Source organism: Hemiscyllium ocellatum (genome assembly GCF_020745735.1).
Source record: "Hemiscyllium ocellatum isolate sHemOce1 chromosome 40 unlocalized genomic scaffold, sHemOce1.pat.X.cur. SUPER_40_unloc_12, whole genome shotgun sequence".
NCBI lineage: Eukaryota > Metazoa > Chordata > Chondrichthyes > Orectolobiformes > Hemiscylliidae > Hemiscyllium > Hemiscyllium ocellatum.
In genome coordinates this window covers 45585-60583 of record NW_026867529.1, presented here as the reverse complement: position 1 = coordinate 60583, position 14999 = coordinate 45585, and the positions used below count along the sequence as shown (strand labels likewise).

The 14999-nt window shown below is 42.2% G+C and overlaps 1 pseudogene; it reads left to right on the top strand.

Annotated features, from left to right (window-relative positions):
- LOC132808823 (Ig heavy chain C region-like) overlaps positions 1-14732 on the top strand; it is a 29662-nt pseudogene extending 14930 nt beyond the window's left edge.
- Positions 14733-14999: the final 267 nt, after the last annotated feature.

Here is a 14999-nt window from a genome sequence, read left to right as displayed (position 1 = left end):
ATTTAACCTGCACAGTGCTTTAGGTGTTCCCAATCTGTGCATTTAAATAAATAGTTCCATTTGACAACAAAATATCAACTGAAGAGTCATTCTTCCGGAAACAACTGCTATAGTGAGTTATGTGACCAAGGCCAAATTTCGAATTAATTAAAGTAATCCACTCATGAACTCGCAGGGCACAGGTGCTCAGTGATTGGCATTGCTGTCTCACAGCGCCAGGGTCCCAATTTGATTCCACCCTCGGGTGACTGCCTGTGTGGAGTTTGCACATTCTCCCTGTGTCTGCGTGGGTTTCTTCGGGCGCTCTGGTTTCCTACCACAGTCTAAAAGAAGTGCAAGTCAGGTGATTGTGCAATTGAGCACAGCCATAGTGTTCAGGGATGTGTATGTTAGGGTGCATTAGTCAGGGGAAATATAAATTAGGGGGAATGGGTCTGGGTGGGCTACTTACTGTTCAGAGGGTCAGTGTGGAATTGTTGGGCCAAATGGCCTGTTTCCATACTGCAGGAACTCTCCTCTTAAAACCATGGGAGTACTTGCTGCAAACGCAGAGAATTCATTTTACATCGATGTGTTCAGGCGGATGCAGAGTTCACAAATTTGCAGAGACGTGAACTAGAGGATAACAGAGCACATTGTTTATTCAGACACTGAAAATAGAGCATATTTATTTAAATTAATATACTTGACCAATTTATTGCAATGTAGCGATCAGAAGGAATCTGCTGACATTAGTTAAGTGTGACAATCATTTTCATTAGGATTCCTACAGTATGTATCGGGCCATTTGGCCCAACAAGTCCACACCGACCCTCTGAAGAGTAACCCACCCAGACCCATTCCCCTACCCTATATTTACCCTGACTAATGCACCTAACACATAGACAATATAGCATGACCAGTTTCACCTGCATGCACATCTTTGGATTGGGGAGGAAATCCACACAGACACAGGGGAGATTGTGTAAACTCCACATAGGCAGTCACCTGAGGCTGGAACCGAGCCTGGGTACCTGGATCTGTGAGGGCAGTGCCACATTTACTTAGACATCCGTTAAAGTGGCAACTCCAGACAGAAGCATGTTTTCAATTCTTACCTTTTAAAACATTTTAGTTCATTAAAAGCAGTTAACAAGAAATAACCTTGCCCTAATTCCTTCAAAAGAATGCTTTCCACACTGGAATACAGTATTGTTTATGCAGTGCATGCAAAATCTCCATAGTTCAAGGAACATTTTAAGAATATGTAAAAATAAGTTGGAGAATAACCCATTTCCTCCAGATCTGTGCTTTAATTGGCGATATTTCCCACTCAATATTTTTGTTAAATGCAATGACTTATTAAGTTTATTAATTCAGTGGTTATTTATGTTCATTGTGAACACATTATCGTTCACATTAATCCACTGGTTAGTTCTTCTGATGAATATTTACAGTGAATATATTTGACGTGAGGAGTTGAGCAATGTATCCTCTAGGATTAAGTCTGTTGTACAGTTTGTTTCAGTGCTATCTCTGACTAACTTGTCAACGGTCCTGACCATTTGTAAATTGTCCCAGTTCGGATACCTGAATCGCAGACAGTTCAATTTCATCTCGGCGCTTCAAAACCACTTTTATCTGCCAGAAATACAATAGGTGCCTCAGAATTGAGAGCCCTGACTAAGTTGTTCCAATCAGAACGAACGTTTCAGAACAAAAGGCAGATAGCAAGAGTTTTGAAATTGGTTGTTGGCAACAAGGGATATTTGATTGAGCGAGGCAAAGGGAAATATGCTGCATATTTTCTTTGTGCCTCAGTTATGCAGGAATGTTTCGTGGCACAAAAGTAGAATCAGAATTTTTTTTGCATCTTATTATTTGAAAACCTATTATCAGCTTTTAATGTCACTGCAACGGTCATAATACACTTCAAAACATTTTTAATCTTTTTCAAACTAAGTAGACCGTCTGGTGCAGCAACATTCCCAGGGGAAAGAGAAGGAGTTCGAAGTTGGAATCCAGTGACAGTGAATTGATGCAATGCAATTCCCAGTTTTATTGCTCTGTAGTTCCCATAGATTTGAACAATTTGGAGCTGCTGTCAAAGTATTCTTGGATAAATGTTGAAATGTTACTTTCATTGTACAAACATTCTGGAACAATCCTTGGTTGTTGGAAGGTGTTAATAACTAACATGGTTTATATACTGTCAAAAACAGGTGGGCTGTGTTCTCCGTGATAGTGTCGAGCTCATTGCGTTCAGGTCTGTTGTGAAGTTATAGTAGGGTCCCTGATTCTGTGCCAGGTGGTCTGTGTTCACTTACAACCTGTTAGAGAGGTATGTAACACCATCTCTTATCAGGTTACTTCAATGCAAGAAAGCAGATTGAGATGTTTGGGTGTTTGTTGGAATTCCACTCACAGAGGCAGTGAATCTATTCAATCGCTGTCCTGACTTGTGTCTCTTAGATATTAAACAGAATTTTGGTGGTTAGCAGCTTTTCCAGATCAATATTTGTTCACAGGCTTTTGGGCATCGCTAGATGGGGTTAATGGAGTAAGTGCTCAAAGAAATCCCAGCTTTTGACTTGCTGTTCTAACAATATCATTTATAACTAATCCAGAATGAATCATTTTCAAAGTATATTTGATGAGATTTTGCTGAGGCTGTTTTACTTTATATTAAACCAGTGCTGTAGCTGAATTTGATAGTTCAGTACGGTGAGGGTTCTGCTGAATCCAACACTTGCAGCAGATGGTGATAGATTTTCAGTTGGTCTTCCATTGCTATCTCAGACCATCCAGTACCTCTGCTAAAATTCTGTTTCCAACAGGAGTCAAGCCAACGCAATCACTGTTTATCTCAACAATGTGAGCTCTTGTGCCAAAAACATGAAAACAATTTGGTGAAGATGGGAAAGGTTAACCTTGGCTTCTCTCCACAAGAGCTGGTAGACCTGCTGAGTTCCAAGTTCTGTCTTTATTTTGTTTTTCTAGCATTTAAAGTTTGTTGTTTCATGAAAAAAGTTCTGTTCGATTAAACACGTTCTTCAGAGAAAAAGATGCATTTGAACAAATTGCGAATGTTCAGAGATATTATTGAATTTGAGTGCCCCGATCTCGAGCTGTAGTTTCACAAGAAACTATTATGAAGTAACAACACACTGCAGAGTGCAGTGGCTGCTGTAATTGGGTGGAAGTTATTTTGATCACTCAAATAGAGAATGTCAATGATCCCGTTCCAAATAATCAACAGAAGTTTTTTTTTAAAGCATGTGTGAAACAATTAATTTGTTGAAATATTTTAATAAAAAGTATTCACGGCCAGTGCTAGCTTAATGAATGACACAATGATAGGAAGGTAGGAACAAGAGGAGGGCACTCAGCCCCTCGAGCTGTTCCCCCACTTGCTTAATCATGGTGCATCTGTGAGCTCAATCCCCAGGTCTCCTTTGGCTAAAACTCTTAAACACCTTGATAACAAGCAAAAACTATCCCAGATTTACTGATTCGACTGCCCATAACAAAGGGAGACACCATTTCTGAAAGACATTCCTGTGAGTACTGTGACACAATGAGGCTGGAATTAATTGCACATGAAAGTAAACTTTAAATCTCTGACAATTTCCAATTGAAACATCCCAATCATCATATTTCATTAATTTAACACTATACTCCCTGGAATCAAGAAATATAATGTGTGATTGCCTTGCTAAAAATGAGGAGAAGTGAGGACTGCAGATGAGATCAGAGCTGAAAATGTGTTGCTGGAAAAGCGCAGCAGGTCAGGCAGCATCCAAGGAGCAGGAGAATCGATGTTTCAGGCATGAGTCCTTCTTCAGGAGGGTCCTTGGATGCTGCCTGATCCTTGGATGCTGCCTGACCTGCTGCGCTTTTCCAGCAACACATTTTCAGCAGTTGTTAAAAATGAGGGAAGCTTCATTCCTGTTATATGATTAAGAAATAGCTCTGTTCATTCAGTGAAAACACAGTCAAATCACACAAAAGGAAACCATGATTTGGAGATGCCGGTGTTGGACTGGGTGTACAAAGTTAAAAATCACACAACACCAGGTTATAGTCCAACAGGTTTAATTGGAAACACACTAGCTTTCGGAGCGACGCTCCTTTGTCAGGTGATAGTGGAGCGTCACTCCGAAAGCTAGTTTGCTTCCAATTAAACCTGTTGGACTATAACCTGGTGTTGTGTGATTTTTAAAAAAGGAAACCATGTCATCTTGATAGACACACAAGTGCCTCAATAATTTTCATTTCTTCCAGTGGTTGTTTCAATCTCTAGACAGGTGTGGAAGTGTCAGACTTTTTATATCGCCTTGAGAAACCAGATGTCATCAGTCTATTTGAATTGCTGAAGTTTGTGTGGTATTAGCACATTCACAGCGCTGTTAGGAAGTGAGTCCATGGCTGTGATTGAGGAAGAGGAAACGGGCAGGAAATAGTTTGAGAGTCAAGTGAAGTCTGATTTGGAGGAAAGCTTTACATGCATGTGTGCCCTTATCCTCAAGGATCACAATTTTGGAACATGCTGCCAAAAGGACATGTCAGCAGCAAAATGGAAGCTGAAGAAGGCATCTCGCCTCTCTAGAAGGCTATTCCATTCATGGGATCATCATTAATCTTGCTGCTCACCAGTCCTTCCCAACACTCGATAACATTGAACCTGATTGTTTCCTGTTCAACAAAAGAATGGTGAATTCTTTTGGAATTCTCCACCACAGAAATTCATAGATTCAAGACTCATCGATTCTTGAAAGCGTTGTCTCAAGTACCTAGTGTGTTGAAGGTGTTTGCACATGTACCTTCATTGGTCAGAGCACTGAGTGCAGGAGTTAGGGCTTCATGTTGTAACTGTCCAAAACATTGGAATGAACTGCCAGAGGAAGCGGGAAGTGCAGAGATCGGTCCCACATTGAGAAGACATTTGAACAGCTACAGGAACTGGATCGGTCTGGATGGATATGGGCCAAAGGCAGGCAAGTGGAATGAGTTTAATTTGGGAACTCGGTCAGCATGGCTGGGCTGGACCAAAGGAAACTGTTTCTGTGCTGTACGACTTTATGACTCACTGACTTTATGGTGGAGGAGGCTTAAAGTTGAAAGTGGTGAGCAAGTGAGGGGCTAGATTGGGCATGTGGGGGAGTTTGGGATGGGAAGCTGGTTGGCTGGCTGCTGGGTAAGCTTGCGTGCACTCTGTCTGGCAAAAGGTGGCATCAAGGTAAATGGTAATGGTCACAGGATAATTTGGTTGAATTGTGCTTGGTAGGTGAGGGTAGTTTGAGCTGAAATGCAGGAGGTCTGTCTTTGCCAGGCTGTTTATGGAGAGGTGGGCAGGATGGCAGGCTGGTTAGTGTAGAGGTGGGCAGAGTGCCAGGATGTTTAGGGGGTGGAAGGTCACTGGAATAAGTGACAGGTGGACGTGTTGTCAAAATGCAAAGCTCGGAGTCTGGCAAAATGGTAGTTGTAAACACAGATGCCAAAGGAGCTAGGATGCAATGTGCACAGGTTGTCTTGGGTAAGATGAAGAGGTCAGTGATCAAGGCTGAGGTCATGTCTTGGGTAGTGGGCTTTTGTCAGAGGTTGTGAAAATGATGGTGCCAGGTCCAGTCAGGGCCAGATTCGCCATGGGCCAGGTGCAGGGTGGCAGGAGTGTAAATGACTGAAAGGAATTGAGATCATATGTCCATCTGGAATATAGAATATAGAACATTACAGTGCAGTACAGGCTCTTCAGCCCAATGTTGCGCTGACCTGTGGAACCAATCTGAAGCCTATCTATCCTACACTATTCCATTTTCATCCATATGTTTATCCAATGACCTTTTAAATGCCCTTAAAGTTGGCGAGTGTACTATTGTGCAGGCAGTGCGTTCGATGGCCCTACTACTCTCTGAGTAAAGAAACAACCTCTGACATCTGTCATCTATGTCCTCTCCTGCTAGCCATCACAAATTCAAGGAAAAAAACTTTCACTGTCCACCCTCTGTTTATCTTTTATGTCTCAATTAAGTCACCTCTTAACCTTCTTCTCTCAAACAAAAACAGCTTCAAGACCCTCATCCTTTCCTCATTAAACCTTCCCGCCATACCAAACAACATCCTGGTAAACCTCCTCTGAACTCTTCCAAAGCTTCCACATCCTCTCTATGATGTGGTGACCAGAACAGTACACAATACTCCAAGTGCAGCCACACCAGAGTTTGTACAGCTGCAACCTAACCTCATGGTTCTGAAACTCAGTCCCTCTATCGATGAAAGCCAGCACAAAGTATGCCTTCTTAACAACTCTATCAAACTGGCTGGCAACTTTTAGGGATCTATGTACATGGGCACCGAGATCTCTCTGCTCAGCTACACTACCAATATGGATTGCCTTGGATGTGTTTTGTGTGATAGGGCTTGTGTGTTCGGGCATGAATGGGTGTATAGCAGGGTAGGGTTTGTCAATGTGAGTGGAAATTTAGGTCTAGGCAGAGTAAGTGCAGTGGTTAGTCTAGAGAGATGAGGTTTGGTGGTGAACTGCGGATCAGTTTGATAGTTATTAAAGTTAAAGATTACTTGTTCATTTCTCAAATCATATTTAAGTAAATACTCAGCTGTAACACTCCAAAGTCTCTGAACCTTAATGGTCCTCCATTTTTCAGAGGCCTCCAGAATTCAGATCATTGTAAATGAGATGTTTCAACTTCCAGACAATTGGCCTGAGTTCAGCCGTGACAGCCATCCTCCCCGTCCCAGTGCTCAGCTCCTGCCTGTGCTGCTGCTGCTGCAGTGACCTTCCTCCCAGAGAGAACATTCTGCCTTGCAGTGATAAGTGAGGAAGGCTCACTGGACCTGATTTCCAAGTATGGGACGGCAAACACGAGGGGACACAACTTTAAAGTGAGGGGAGATAGGTATAAGACAGATGGCAGAGGTAGTTTCTTTACTGATTGTGTAGTAAGGGTGTGGAATGCTTTGCCTGCAACGGTAGTAGATTTGTCAAGTTTAAGTACATTTAAGTTGTCATTGGACAGGCATATGGATGTACATGGAATAGTGTAGGTGGGATGGACTTCATATGAGTATGTCAGAGCAGCACAACATCGAGGGCCGAAGGGCCTGTACTGTGCTGTACTGTTCTATGTTCTATGATTCACTCTGATTTCTCTCCGGGGGTATTTTCTCTGTTGGGTATTTCCAGCAGCAGGGTACCTAGTGGGGCGGCACGCTGGTTCCGTGGTTAGCGCTGCTGCCTCACAGTGCTAGGGACTCGGGTTCCATTCCAGCCTCGGGTGACTGTCTGTGTGGAGTTGGCACTTTCTCCCCATATCTGTGTGCATTTTCTCCCACAGTCCAAAGATGTACAAGCTGGGGAATTGCAAATGTTGTGTTCAGTGATTGGAGGTTGGTGCATTAGTCAGGTTTAACTGTAGCATAATAGGGTAGGGGAATGGGTCTGGATGTGTTTCTTTTCAGAGGGTGGGTGTGGACTTGTTGGGCCAAATGGCCTGTTTGTCTACACTGTAGAATTTCGATGAATCTGCATTTCCTTGGTTTGTATTTTGTGAAACTTCTCTGCTCTTCACAGCAATCCAATGAAAGTGTCAGTTGGTGAGATCTTCAAACAGTTCCTGGGGTGGGATCAGGATGTTCTTCTTCCTAAATGATATGGCAATGGTCAAGGTCGAGGGCATGTTTCTAAAGAGGGAACCAATGATCATGATCAGCAACTGGTAGGAAACAAAAATAAACTCCAGTTATGCTGTAGACTTCAGCGGGAGCATACTGGCAAATGTTTACAGCTGAGGATACATTGAGTAACTGATAAGGTCAAATTAACAGAAACTAACATGCTCAATTGGTCATTCTATTGTAGAGACACCATCTCCCCCCACGCTTTATGGCCTGTCTCCTCCTGTGAGGAGCACAACACCGATTCGACAATCTTTGGTTGTTTGGTGATGGACTATTTTCCTGACGTCACCAAGGTAACCTGGAAGAAAGGTGGGGAGCTAATCACGGATGGATTGAAGACTTACCCATCAGTGAGAAACAAGAAGGGAACATACACCCTGAGCAGCCAGTTAACCCTGCCCGGTCAGCGGTAGATTGCCCCAGCAAAATCTACTGTGAGGTTGAACACAGCGGGTCACACTCACACAAGAGCAAAGAAATGCCATGTGGTACGTATTGTGGGAACTGAGATAAACAGAGCATCTGGGATTAATATGAATAAGGCATTATTTATAACCATTTTCACAGAATCACCTTATACAGCACAGGAAAAAAGGCCCTTTGATCCATCCAGTTTACGCCTATCAATAACAGCCACCTAACTATTCCAGTCCCATGTGCCAGCACATGATCCATTGCCTTGTGTGACTTGCCCTTGCAAGGATGCATTTCAATACTTTCATACTTATTGTGAAGGGCTCAGTTTCGACATGACTTATAGGTGCTGAGCTCCAGGCTAACACCACCCTCTGTTTGATTTTGTTTTCCCCTGAGATCCACTTGGAACCTCCTGGCCTTACCTTCACCCTGTGCCCCTGAGGCATTGATCTCTCCATCAAGGGGAAAGGTTTGATCCAGTTTACCCAGTCTATGCCTAAAATAATTCTAGACATCATGATAATCTTCTCCCTAATTCTCCTCTGCTCCAAGGAAAACCCCTGTCTATCTCATCTAGTTTCATAACTAAAACCCTCCAACCCAGGCAAGATCCTGGCAAATCTAATCAATACTGCCTTCAGTGTAATCACATTCCTTCGATAACATGCACACAACGCGTCAGTATGGCCTAACCAGTGTTCTATTAAGTTCCAGTATTATCTCCCTGTTCTTCATTGTCAATGTCTAGGCTAATAAAAGCAAATATCCTCCCACCTTCTTAGTCTCTTTATCCAGATGACACAGTACTATAGGGAACAGTGGGTACATGCACCAAAGATCCTCAGGCCTTTCCAGGGTCCACCATTCAAAATGTCATACCTCACAGATTCTTCTGCCAAATTCCATCACCTTACATTTATCCAGAATAATTTCCATTTGCAACTTCTCTTCACATACAACCAACCCTTTTATATCCTCCTGCAATCTAAAGCCATAATGCTCATGACTTACCAACATGACAGTTTTCATTTCATCTGTGAATTCACTGGTTCATCCTCCTAAATTTGAGTCTCAATCATTGGTATGTAAGAGAAATAACATGGAATCAACACCAATCCCTACAGAACACCAGGAGACATAGATTTCCAGTCACGCAGATACCCGATGACTATTATCCCCTGCTCCCATCACTCAGCCAGTTCGAGATCCAATCTGTCAAATTAACTCGGATCCCATTGGCTCTGATTATTGCTATCATCTGTACATCGAGTTATCTCTCTGAAAACTACTATCAAATTGTTACACATGACTTTCTCTCAATAAAATCGTGCTGAAAGTTGTTGATTTATCTTCCAAATGAAGACTAATTTCACTTTTCAATAGTTTCCCTACCACTGAGACTAGCTTGACAGATCTGTGTTTTCATTATTTATCCCTTCCTTTGTCCTGCGTAACAGTGCAACGTTGGCTGATCTACACTCACTTGGCACAACTGCTGTGGCCAAACAGTAATTCTAAATTATTGTCAGCGACCCAACTATTTCATCCTTTGCATCACTCAACCGCTTGGTATACTTTTCATCTGCCCTGGAAATATAACCACTTTTCATTCAGCAAGACAACACAGAACATCACATCATGTGTCCTAATTTCTGAAAGTACATCACAACACCCCTCCATGATTTCTGTCCCCACATTGTCCGTCTTACTAGTGAACACTGACACAACACATTTGTTTTGACCACAACCTAATCCTCCGACTCCACTCCAATAATAACACTTAATGGGCATTACTGTTTCCCGAATAATTCTTTTATTATGAATGAGCCTGTAACTTTTAAAAATATTTTCCTTTATTTTGACTGCTATTATTTTCTCATGGTCCCTTTTGCTCTTCTAATTCCTTGTCTTTCAAACTCCCCCTTTCATGTTCTGTACTCCATACTAATTTCTATTGTTCTGAGATTTCAGTATAGATCAGAAGCCTCCCTTGTTTCTCTTTATCTCACCCTCCATGCCCTTTGGTGTCCAGAGCCCGCTACATTCTTGGTCCCATTCAATGGCTTCCTGGAAATGTCCTCCCTGTGATTTTCCTATCTCTTCCTTAAATGTGTCACACTGCTCTGACTCAGATTTACCAATAAGTGTCAGCTTCCAGTCCACTCTGGTTAAGTCATTACCTGTTCTTACTAAAATTGTCCTTCCCCTTTTCAGAACTTTGGGACAATTTCTATTCCTTTGCAGTACAATCTGAAATCCAACTGATTTACACTCACTGTCTGCAAAGTGCACCAATGTTTTACCCACTGGGTCGATTTCATTTCCAAAAGTTAAGTCCAGGTTCACCCCTTTCTTGCAAGGTCTGGATTAAAATTCTCTGTATTAACACATACTTTGTTAAAATATTCTCCTGGGGGCATTTTCAGAATTGTGCTCCCTCTAAACTTTTGACACAATGAATATCCAAGCCTATGCTGAGGAAGTTAAAAACCTCTTTTCTCATTCCCCTATTTAATTAACATTTCTCTGAAATTTGCCCATGTCTTTGCCCTTGGTCTTTTGGACCTATGGTAAGGTCTATCGTGTTCTCCCAGTAGTGATGGTTGCTGTATTTTGGTTTTGAAGTACTGTCCATTTGCCTTTGTTCGAGGAGGTATCCATGATTTCATTTCTCTTTACAGCCTAAAATACTCTTGTCAGAATTGCGACAGAAGCAACATTCTGTGCCGCAAACCCCCGCCTCCATCCTTTTCCATCTTTCCCTGTCTCGCCTGAAGGCATTAAATCCTGGAATATTGAATAGCCACTCCTGCCGGCTCTCAATATGTCTCCGTGATAGCAACCGCATCATTTCCTCATTTATGGCAGTATTTCATCTGCCTTGTTCATCAGACTCTGTCATTAAAACGAATACCATCCAACGTTGCTATCTCCCTTCTGATGTTACGGCCTATCGTTTTTATGCCTCCTTGACTCCCTTGCTGTGCCCTATAATTTTAGCCTTTCACATTGTCCTGCTGATCTTTCTGTGTGGATCCCAGCTTCTCCAGCACTCTGCACAATTATGATTCTTGTGTCCATTAACCACAAGAAACCTTGATATATGAGAACTGATTGTATTTGTTATGAAATTCATCAGATAATTTATGCGATGTGTTTCCTAAAGGTACAGGTCCTCTCCCACCAACCCTTCTCCTAACTGTGAGCTCCAGTGAAGAAATCGCAAGCAGCAAGTTTGCAACTGTCGTCTGTTCAATCATCGATTTCCATCCGAAGTCAATCTCCGTGAGTTGGTTGAAAAATGGCCGACTCTTGGATTCTGGCTTCTTCACGTCTCCCGTGTGTGAGGCGAACGGGAACTTCTCGGTGACGAGTCGGCTGATGGTCCCTTATGGTGAATGGTACAACAGCGCAGTCTATACCTGCCAGGTCACTCATGAAGAGAACGTTCAAAGTAAAAACATCACCGCACTCCAGGGTAAGAGACACATACTGAGAGAGCTACAAATCACTCTGAACTCTGATGTGAATCAAACACACTAATTTATCAGGCGTAGTAAACAGCAAGGTCCAGCTTCTCGTTTCCCAACATGTCACGTATCTCATTTCAGTTTGATTGTTACATTAGCATTGCTCATAATTCAACATTTTGGCAAGTCAGAAAAGCATGTTTCCTCTCTGTTGAAGATAGATATATAGACAGTGAGCTTTGTTAAATAGTTTGTTGCCTGACCTTGCTGGAGAGGCATTCAGAGTGCTGAATCCTTGCCTGGTAGTGGCTTCAAGGATAAGTTTGGGGGTGGAGGGGCGATATTGGAGAGATATCTCATTGAAACATAAAAAATACTGAGAGACTGAGGTCGAGTGAACGTGGAATAGATGTTTTGACTGGTAGGCGAGACTAGGACCCAAGGGCACAGTCTCAGGGTCAAAGGGGCATCGTTTAGAACTGAGATGGGGAGGAATTTCTTCAGCCAGAGGGTGATGAATCTGTGGAACTTGTTGCTGCAGAGGGCTGTGGAGACCAGGCCATTGTGTATATTCAAGCCAGAGATAGTTTGGCTCTTGTTTAGTGTGGGGAGAAGACAGTAGAATGGCTTTAGTCCGAAACGTCGGTTTTCCTGCTTGTTGGATGCTGCCTGACCTGCTGTGCTTTTCCAGCATCATTCTGATCTAAACTCTGGATTGGCCGAACAGCCTTATTCTGATCCTCTATCTCATGATGATGTGGTCTCAAAATGACGTGGTTAAAATAAGCAGGGACCCTTACTTGAAAATAAATCAGAATGCGTTCAATGCTTCATTTCCTGATCAGGAATGACCTGTTGGCCTTGGACATTGTACGACATCGATTTTTATCTGGTACTGAGCTCTTTAACTTCATTTATGGGATCAGACCACAGACCAAGTGGGTATCACATTTGATGAACTGGGATAAACGTGGTCTCACTGAGCTTCTTTAAGATGCTCTCTGTAAGTAGTGCATGAGGGAGGAGAATAAATTCTGGTAAGAATGCTACAATAGGGATGAATGAACGAGGAACTCGAGTCAGGCTGATTTAGCCTGGTTTGGGGTGGTGATGTTTACACAGTGGGTAGTGGATGTCTCTAAAATTAGTGTACATTTCCATCATGTTTGGAGATTAATTTAAGATGCTTTTGTTTGTTTTTTTTTCTCCCCTGCTCTATGAAGAAATTAAAAAATGCAGCTTGGTAAATAAAGTGAAAGTACAAACCAGTCATGAACGAACTGAATGGAGGGAAAGACTTAAGGAGATGGGTGTCCTTCTCAATATCCAATGCTGTACTCAGTGTCTTGTTTTCAGATCTACTCCAAACTCAGCCCACGAGGAACAATGACATAAATTAGAGAATGACATCACACCAATAACGCAAAGTATTTTTGATCACGTTAAATATAATGAACAGAATTTCCATGGATATTCACCGCTCCTGTAATACTTTAGAACTCTGCAAAGAGAATAATTATTATTTATTATAATTTGTCCGAAATTTGAGCTGTGATTTGGCAGTCAGCGTGACCAGCAGCACTTGCACCTAAGGGTTATGAACATGGAATTCAACTCATTATATTCAGATTATTCTTGTCCCAAGTATCAATAGATGGTCTTAAGTGAGAGACAAACTCTGAAAGAAAGGTAATTCCATGGGTTACATAATGGTATCTTCGATGATTTTACCTTTTTTCACAGGTGTCACTTGTTACAAAGTCAGTGTTCTTTAGGAATAATGACACAGGGTATGTCATAGGTAATCACAAATGCTTTCACAAATCAAAATACATCAACAACAGTAAGCATCGTTTCAGCAATGGTTGGAGTTGCCATTTTGAAGGTGGTGTCTTCACCCTGTGAAGAAGTAATCTGAAGATTGGGTGTTTGTATCATAAAGGGGCATTTTTCATTGACTTTGATTTTTGTTTCATAGAAGATACCGAGTGCCACCCTAACACCGTTAAAATCCTCCCACCGCCAGTAGAACAAGTCTTACTGGAGGCGACGGTGACGTTAACCTGCGTTGTGTCCAATCTTCCTTCTGGAGTCAACGTGACCTGGAAACAAGAAAAGAAGCCTCTGAAATCCGAGATTGCTGACCAGCCTGGACAGAATCCCGACAGCGTGATCAGCAAATTAGACATTTCTACTGAAGCCTGGCTGAGTGGCGTTACTTTTGAATGTGTGGTGTACCATCAGAATCTACCGACTCCGCTGAGAGACTCCATCCACAAGGAGAAAGGTGAGCGGTGAGATTAAAACACAAAGCATCCCATGTGTAATCCACATCCAGTTACATCAATGGCAGGCTTTGATTGGTAATGAACAAACACCGTTGGGAGCATTAATGATGCATCTGAAGGCAGGATAACTAAGTAGCTGATTAAGAAAAAGATGGACCAAAGGATATTGTATTCTGATTAAGTCAGATAAGGTGGGAAGTAACCTGGGTTGTGATGTCACCATCAGCAATGACAGTTGGACAGAATGCCCTTGTTGTGGGCTGGAAACATGGAGGCAACTTTCACATTAAACTTTACTTTTTTTACTGAACAGAATGTGTACCATACTGCTCCTTTAGAAAATGAAAGTGAATAAATCCCAAATTTAAAATGGCGTATTTTAATATTTAGTGTAATTGTGATATTGGTTCAGGATGTTTTTGGTTGATTTATATTTGTCTCAAATATTCTGCAGTGATTAATCCGCTGGAGCCATCAGTGTCGGTCCTCCTGCCACCAACAGAAGAAATCTCCGCTCAGAGGTTTCTCTCCCTCACCTGTTTAGTGAGAGGTTTCTCCCCCCCGAGAGATCTTCGTCAAGTGGACAAACAATGACAAGCAGGTGAATCCCAGTAACTACAAGAACACCGAGGTGATGGCGGAGAGTGACAACACCTCCTTCTTCATCTACAGCCTGTTATCCATTACAGCGGAGGAGTGGGCCAGCGGTGCTTCTTACTCCTGTGTGGTGGGACATGAAGCGATTCCATTGAAGATCATCAACAGAACAGTCGATAAATCCAGCGGTAAACCGAGTTTCGTAAACATTTCACTTGCACTGATGGACACTGTTAATTCATGTCAATAAAAATCTCAAAGTTGCATTTAATAATTCAACAGAAGTAATAAAGTTTCTTTTCCCTCCAGTTGTGAGGTAAATACTGAATTAGTTGTTTCTCACTCTGACTTACATTACATCGGTGTAGTTAAAGTGGGTTATTAACAGGTCTAGGACAAGTGTCTTGTGCAGTTAATGTTCTCTGCTCAGATACACCCTGGGTCAGAGACAGAGTAAAGCTCACTCATTGCAGGATTCCGCCAAGTCCCTTATCCATCTTTAGTCCCTCTGTGACAAAATCTGACACTGTCCATTTTATGTCAAGGGTAG